Source organism: Echinops telfairi, unplaced genomic scaffold, assembly GCF_000313985.2.
Source record: "Echinops telfairi isolate 266 unplaced genomic scaffold, ASM31398v2 ScPeMD7_23;HRSCAF=83, whole genome shotgun sequence".
Lineage (NCBI taxonomy): Eukaryota > Metazoa > Chordata > Mammalia > Afrosoricida > Tenrecidae > Echinops > Echinops telfairi.
Window position 1 is genome coordinate 80,729,972 of NW_022103920.1, and position 6,058 is coordinate 80,736,029.

The window sequence follows — 6,058 nt, forward strand, 5'->3', positions numbered from 1 at the left end:
TTTGGCAGTTCATGGTACTTCATACACACACACACACACACACACACACACACACAATACACACACAAGGGGGTACCCAAACACAGAATTTTTCTTCAAAGCTATGTATATAGTTTTTTTTTACAAAACCACCTTATCACATTCAAAGTACTGTCCATTACACAATACATTTGTTCAATCTGTGATTCCATTCTTGGAAACATTTTCAAACTCATCGGTTTGGATGGTTGGCAGCACCTCCCTCATTTTTTTCTTCACCTCTTCTACATTGTCAAATCGCTGTCCTTTCATGTCCTTCTTCATTCTTGGAAACAAAAAGCCTTCACACGAAGCAAGGTCAGGTGAGTAAGGTGTGTGGGACAAGAGAGGCATGCTGTTGTGGCATTCAAGTTGAACGAGAGTCATAAGAAATTATCCAGACCAAGAAGTGGTTAACTCTTACCAACTGCTTTAGAAGCCTTGAAACAGATGGCATTGAGGTCACCCGTTTGTTAGTTTAAAACACGAATGAAGAGTGCCCTTACACCCCTCTCGAGGGACAAGGTCACCTGCAGCTCCAGGGCAGGAGAAGTATGGCCAGGATGCTCCTTAGAGGCGAGGAGGGTGAGACTTTGTCTTACCTGCTATGGACATGTTATCAGGAGAGAACAGCCCCGAGAAAATGACATCATGCTTGGTAAAGTAGAAGGGCAACAAAAAGAGGAAGACGGATCGGCACTGGCTGCAACAGTGGGCTCACACATAACAGTTGTGAAGATGCTATGCTAAGGTCTAAGCAGTGTTCCTTCTGTTGTACAGAGGGTGGCTATGAGTGCTAACTGACTTGACAGTACCTGATAACAGCAGCAACGAGGAGAGTGACATGGGAGCACTCACTCATGACTCAGGCTTTAATGCCCTGGCAAAGATAACTGCAGTCACTCCTAGGAGTTGAAGGTAAATGATGGTGCATAGACTTTATGGTGGAAATGTCAGGTGTTATTTGACCCAATATTAATGAAGGGGTTAAAAAGCTCATGGACGTGGGGACATAGAAAAGATTCATTATGTAAGACTGGAGAAGATACTGTCTTCTATGGGAAGATGCAGGTGACCCTCATGTCGAAGCAAGAAGAAATGTAATGGTAAGGGGCATACTGGCTACTTTGTGAGGGTTGCCAGTGGCTGACCCCCATAAACTAGAGTTGACAGTAGGAAACTCAGCTGTGGAATTTGGCTCCCTGTTATCATTGTGGATGATAGAGGTCAGGCTGTGGAACTTAACTGAGACCTGGTGGTTATAATTACCTTAATTATAGCCACAGTCTATAAATGGTTCTCAACCTTCCTAATGTCGTGACCCTTTAATGCGGTTCCTCATGTTGTGGTGACCACCCAACCACAAAATTATTTTTGTTGCTACTTCATAACTATAATTTTGCTACTGTTATGAACCAGGCAACCCCTGTGAAAGGGTTGTTTGACCTCCAAAGGGGTTGTGACCCACAGGTTGTGAACCGCTGAGGGTAGTAGATAATGATGTTCTAGGGTGTTATTTGACTTATGAATGAGATTAGTTTCCAACTATAAGAATTTGTAGGTACGTAGGAGCAATACACACAGGGCTCTTATGTAGTCTTGCATTAGTATAAGAATCAAAGAACCCTAGTGGTGCGGGTGTGTTGGTCTGCTAACCACACACGGTCAATGATTCAAACCTACCAGTGACCATCGGGTAAGATGAGGCAGGCCATCTGCTCCAATAAAGATGCACAGTCTCAGAAGCGTACGTGAGACTGTGAGTGGCCACTCTGAGAGGGATTTGACTCAATGGCAGTACAAAAGGCTTGATACCATTTCAAGGATCTGAAAGTCACACATGCAGTCAATGAAAGAAATTGTGATGAAGAATTTGATGGGAGCAGTTAGTTCTATCATTTCAGTGTGAGGACTCATTTACATAAGATTAAAGGCCAAGGAAACTGGAATATTGTAACTTGGATGGCCTGAACTGAAGCCCTTTCCATTCCCAAAAAATGGAAAACTGGTAAGCAGAAGACAAGGAGCCCTGGTGACTCAGTGGTTAAGCACTTTGCTGCAAACTGCAAGGTTGGTGGTTCAACCCATCAGCGGCTTACAACAAAAACACCTGCTGATGGATCTCCCATAAAGGTTAACTCGCCACCACTAAGCTGATCCTGACTCAGCGTGACCCTATAGGACCTGAGTAGAATTGTTCTATTGAGTTTCTGAGGCTGTAAATCTCTGCAGAAGCAGATTGCCTCAACTTTCTCTTACGTTTTATGGGGACTTCATCCACATATCATACAACTCAATAGTTCAGCCGTATCAAGAAGAGTTGTACAAACCTTAACTTTCTTCCTTCCATGGAGCAGCTGATGGTTTTGAACTACTGATGTCATGGTTTGTTAGCAGCCCAATGCATAACCCACCGTGCCACCAGAGCTCCTTCCATAAAGGTTACAGCCTGGGAAACTTAGGAGGTTCTGCATCCAATGGAATCACTGAGTTAAAATCACTTCATTGGCTGACCCAACCATAATAATGGAAAAGAACTGCAGCCCCTCATCTAAGGCAGATCTAAGGCAATTCAGATCTAGAGGCCACTGGTGGAAGGCAGAGGTGAAAGGCTTTTCAAGTATATTATGATAAAGAGGCCTCTCTGATCCTTCCTCAAAGGGGCAGTCATTTACATATCAAGCCCAGTAATAAATGGAGTTCTGAGCCAAGTTGATCTCAGGGTGCGAACAATGGGTCTGTCACCACTCCCAGAGCCCCTAAATACATATATGAGGGGATAGCCTCCCCCCCAACCCCCTCCAAAAGAAACAGAAAAAAACAGAATTAAGCTCCACTGGGTAAAGTCTTCATAATATGTATTTTCCCCACTAGGCAAGTATTAAGCAACTTACTCTGAGTGCACCCAGTGGTGTCGCCTGGGAAGGTTCTCTCTGGTCACAGTGAATTTTTTCATAAAAGTTTTGCTTGAGCCTTGTTTTTTTGTGATGCCTGATTTAAGAGAACAGTGTGGTGGTGTGAAATTTTATTTCCAGCTCTGGAAAAATGCCACAGAAACTGAAACTGTTGTGATGTTGAACACAGCATACAAGAACAGAGGTATGGGGAAAACTCAAGTGTACAAGTGGTTTTCTTATTTCAAAAAAGGTGAAATGTTGATTGATGACAAACCTCATTCTGGACATTCACCAACTGCCCGAATAAATGAAAATGTTGACTTGTAGTGCATTTGGAGTTCATTCTGCCAGGTCAGACTGTTAATCAAGCTTTTTATTTAGAGGTTCTGAAAAGATACCATAACAGTGTGCAACCAAAGAAGCTTGATTTGTGGAAGACAGGATACTAGTTTTGCCACCACGACAATGTACCTCCTCACACAGCCATCTCAGTGCACCAGTTTTTTGGCAAAAAGCAGCATGCCTCTCTTGCCCCATGCACCATGTTCACCTGACCTCACTCTGTGAGGCTTTTTTTGTTTCCACGAATGCAGAGGGACATAAAAGGACAGCTACTTGATAATATAGAAGAGAAGAAAAAAAGGAGGGAGGTGCTGCCAGCCATCCAAACCAATGAGTTTGAAAATGTTTCCAAGAATGGAATTGTAGATTTGACAAATGTATTAAGTGTAATGGAGAGTACATTGAAGGTGATAAGATTGTTTGGGGAAAAAATTTAAATACATAGCTTTTGAAAAAAAAATCATTTTTGGTTGTTGTTGTTTTTGGTGTACCCCCTCCCACAGTCTGCTTCCATACAGATTGGCAACCTTGGAAATCCTAAGGAGTACATCTGCTCGGTCCCTAACAAAGCCACTGTGAGTTGGGATTGACTCCGTGGCAGTGGGGTTATGTACACAGAATTGGATAAACTTATGAGACTGATAGACCTCGTGCGCTGCTACCACTTGCCCAGGACCTCTGAGAGAGAGCAAGTTTGGAACAGAATGCACGTTTAATGTTGTGGAGACCACTCTTGTGTCTAGTAGACAAAACGTAACTAAGGATATAGAAGACTTGAATAACACTACTAATTAACTTGGCCTCATTGGCATTAGTTGAAGACTCTAGCCAATAACAGCAAAATCCACAGTTTAATGTTCATGCACATGGAACATTTACTAAATGTTCATACACATGGAACATTTACTAAGCATAGTCTAGTCTAGGGGTCGGCAAACTTTTGAGATGGAAGAGCCAATCCTGTCCCTAACAACAATTTAAAAATTATTTGAGAGCCATAAATATATTTTGACAAACAAATCAAACAGTAATTTTTTTTCTTTTTTAACATTTTATTAGGGGCTCATACAACTGTTATCCCAATCCATACACACATCAATTGTGTAAAGCGCATTTGTACATCATTTCTCAAAACATTTTCTCTCCATTTAAACCCCCAACATTAGGTCCTCATTTTTCCCCTCCCTCCCCGCTCCCCCCTCCCGCATGAGCCCTTGATAGTTTATAAATGGGTATTTTGTCATATCTTGCCCTGTCCGACGTCTCCCTTCATCCACTTTTCGGTTGTCTGTCTCCCAGGGAGGAGGTCACACACAGTTCCATGTAATCGGTTCCCTCTTTCCTAACCATTCTCCCTTTACCCTCCCTGTTTTGCCACTCACACCACTGGTCCTATAGGGCTCATCCGTCCTGGATTCCCTGTATTTTCAGTTCCTATCTGTACCAGTCAATTTTACTTTAGAGCCACATGTACACACTGAAACAGCTGTATATGGCTCAAGAGCCTCAGCTTGCCAACCTTTGGCTTAGGCCCTAAAATATTTCAGTATTTTGAAGGTGATTCAGATCTTATAAAGCATATCTTATGATTGTAATGGAATTACTCTGACTAAAATGGAATTATATTAGAAACAACAAAAGGCATCCAGAAAAAGATCTCTAAATGTTTGTAAATTTTATAGCATTAAACAATCCACATACCTAGGTAAGAGGATGTGGGGAGAGAACAGAAATCACTGAGATAGAAAGCAAAAAAGCCAGAGAAAAATCAGTAAATCCGAGAACAGTTTATTTAAAGACAAATTAAATTGATAAACTTTAGCCAGATGGATGCACAGATATAAATAACACAAACCAAAAAATAAACAAGAAGACACATTACCAAGTCAGGACTGAAGAAGTGGCACTACCATGGGGACTATTATGAGATACTATGAACACCTTTAGGTCAACAAATTTGACAATTGAAATGGACAAATATCTTGAGAAATATATGAACTATGAAACTCAATAATCTAGTTAATCCTGGTGGCATAGCCAGTTACTGTCAGAGGAAACCAGCCTTCAACAACCGAAGGGCCAGTAGGTGCAATGTGCGGTGATAATATATAAAGATTATAGTAAAGCCATAGAGGATAAGAAAGATAGGAGAGTAAAATAAAGGAGTCAGACACATTGTTTGGTAGCATGCTCACTTCAGCTCTTCTTGATGGACCACGCATGTGGAACTGGGAGACGTGAGAGAGAACCTTTACTATCTGGGGACATTTATGGGCAGCCATAAGACACGCAAATTCAGTAGATACATGCGTCACAAGGTGGGTGGTAACTACATTAAGATCCCTGAGCTCACAGGTGAGGAACCTAATACCTGCATTGGGGGAAGGTATCAGAGCGGTTGGGTGACACGGCGGGAAGAGAGAGCAAAAGTATGTCTGCTTTTATAGTTAAAGCTGCGGGCTACATAACAATCAGCCATATGCTTGTAAGAGGTAACTACGGTAGCATCATTATGGGAGGGTATAGTGGGGAACAATATTGTGAGAATTTGATTGGGATTCACCTTCAACTCACAAGGGAGAAGGCCTCCCTTCACCCGATAAACCCAGCCTGCCAGCCTCCTCAGTATGTAAGACTAACAGATTCATCCATGTACACTCTCTTCCTGCTCCCTACAGGTTACATGTTGGGCTACTAAACACAGGTCAGCAGTTTGAAACCAGTAGGTGCTCTGCAGGGCCAAGATGAGGCTTTCTGCACCCTTAGAGATCTACAGCCTCAGAAACACATAGTGGGCACTG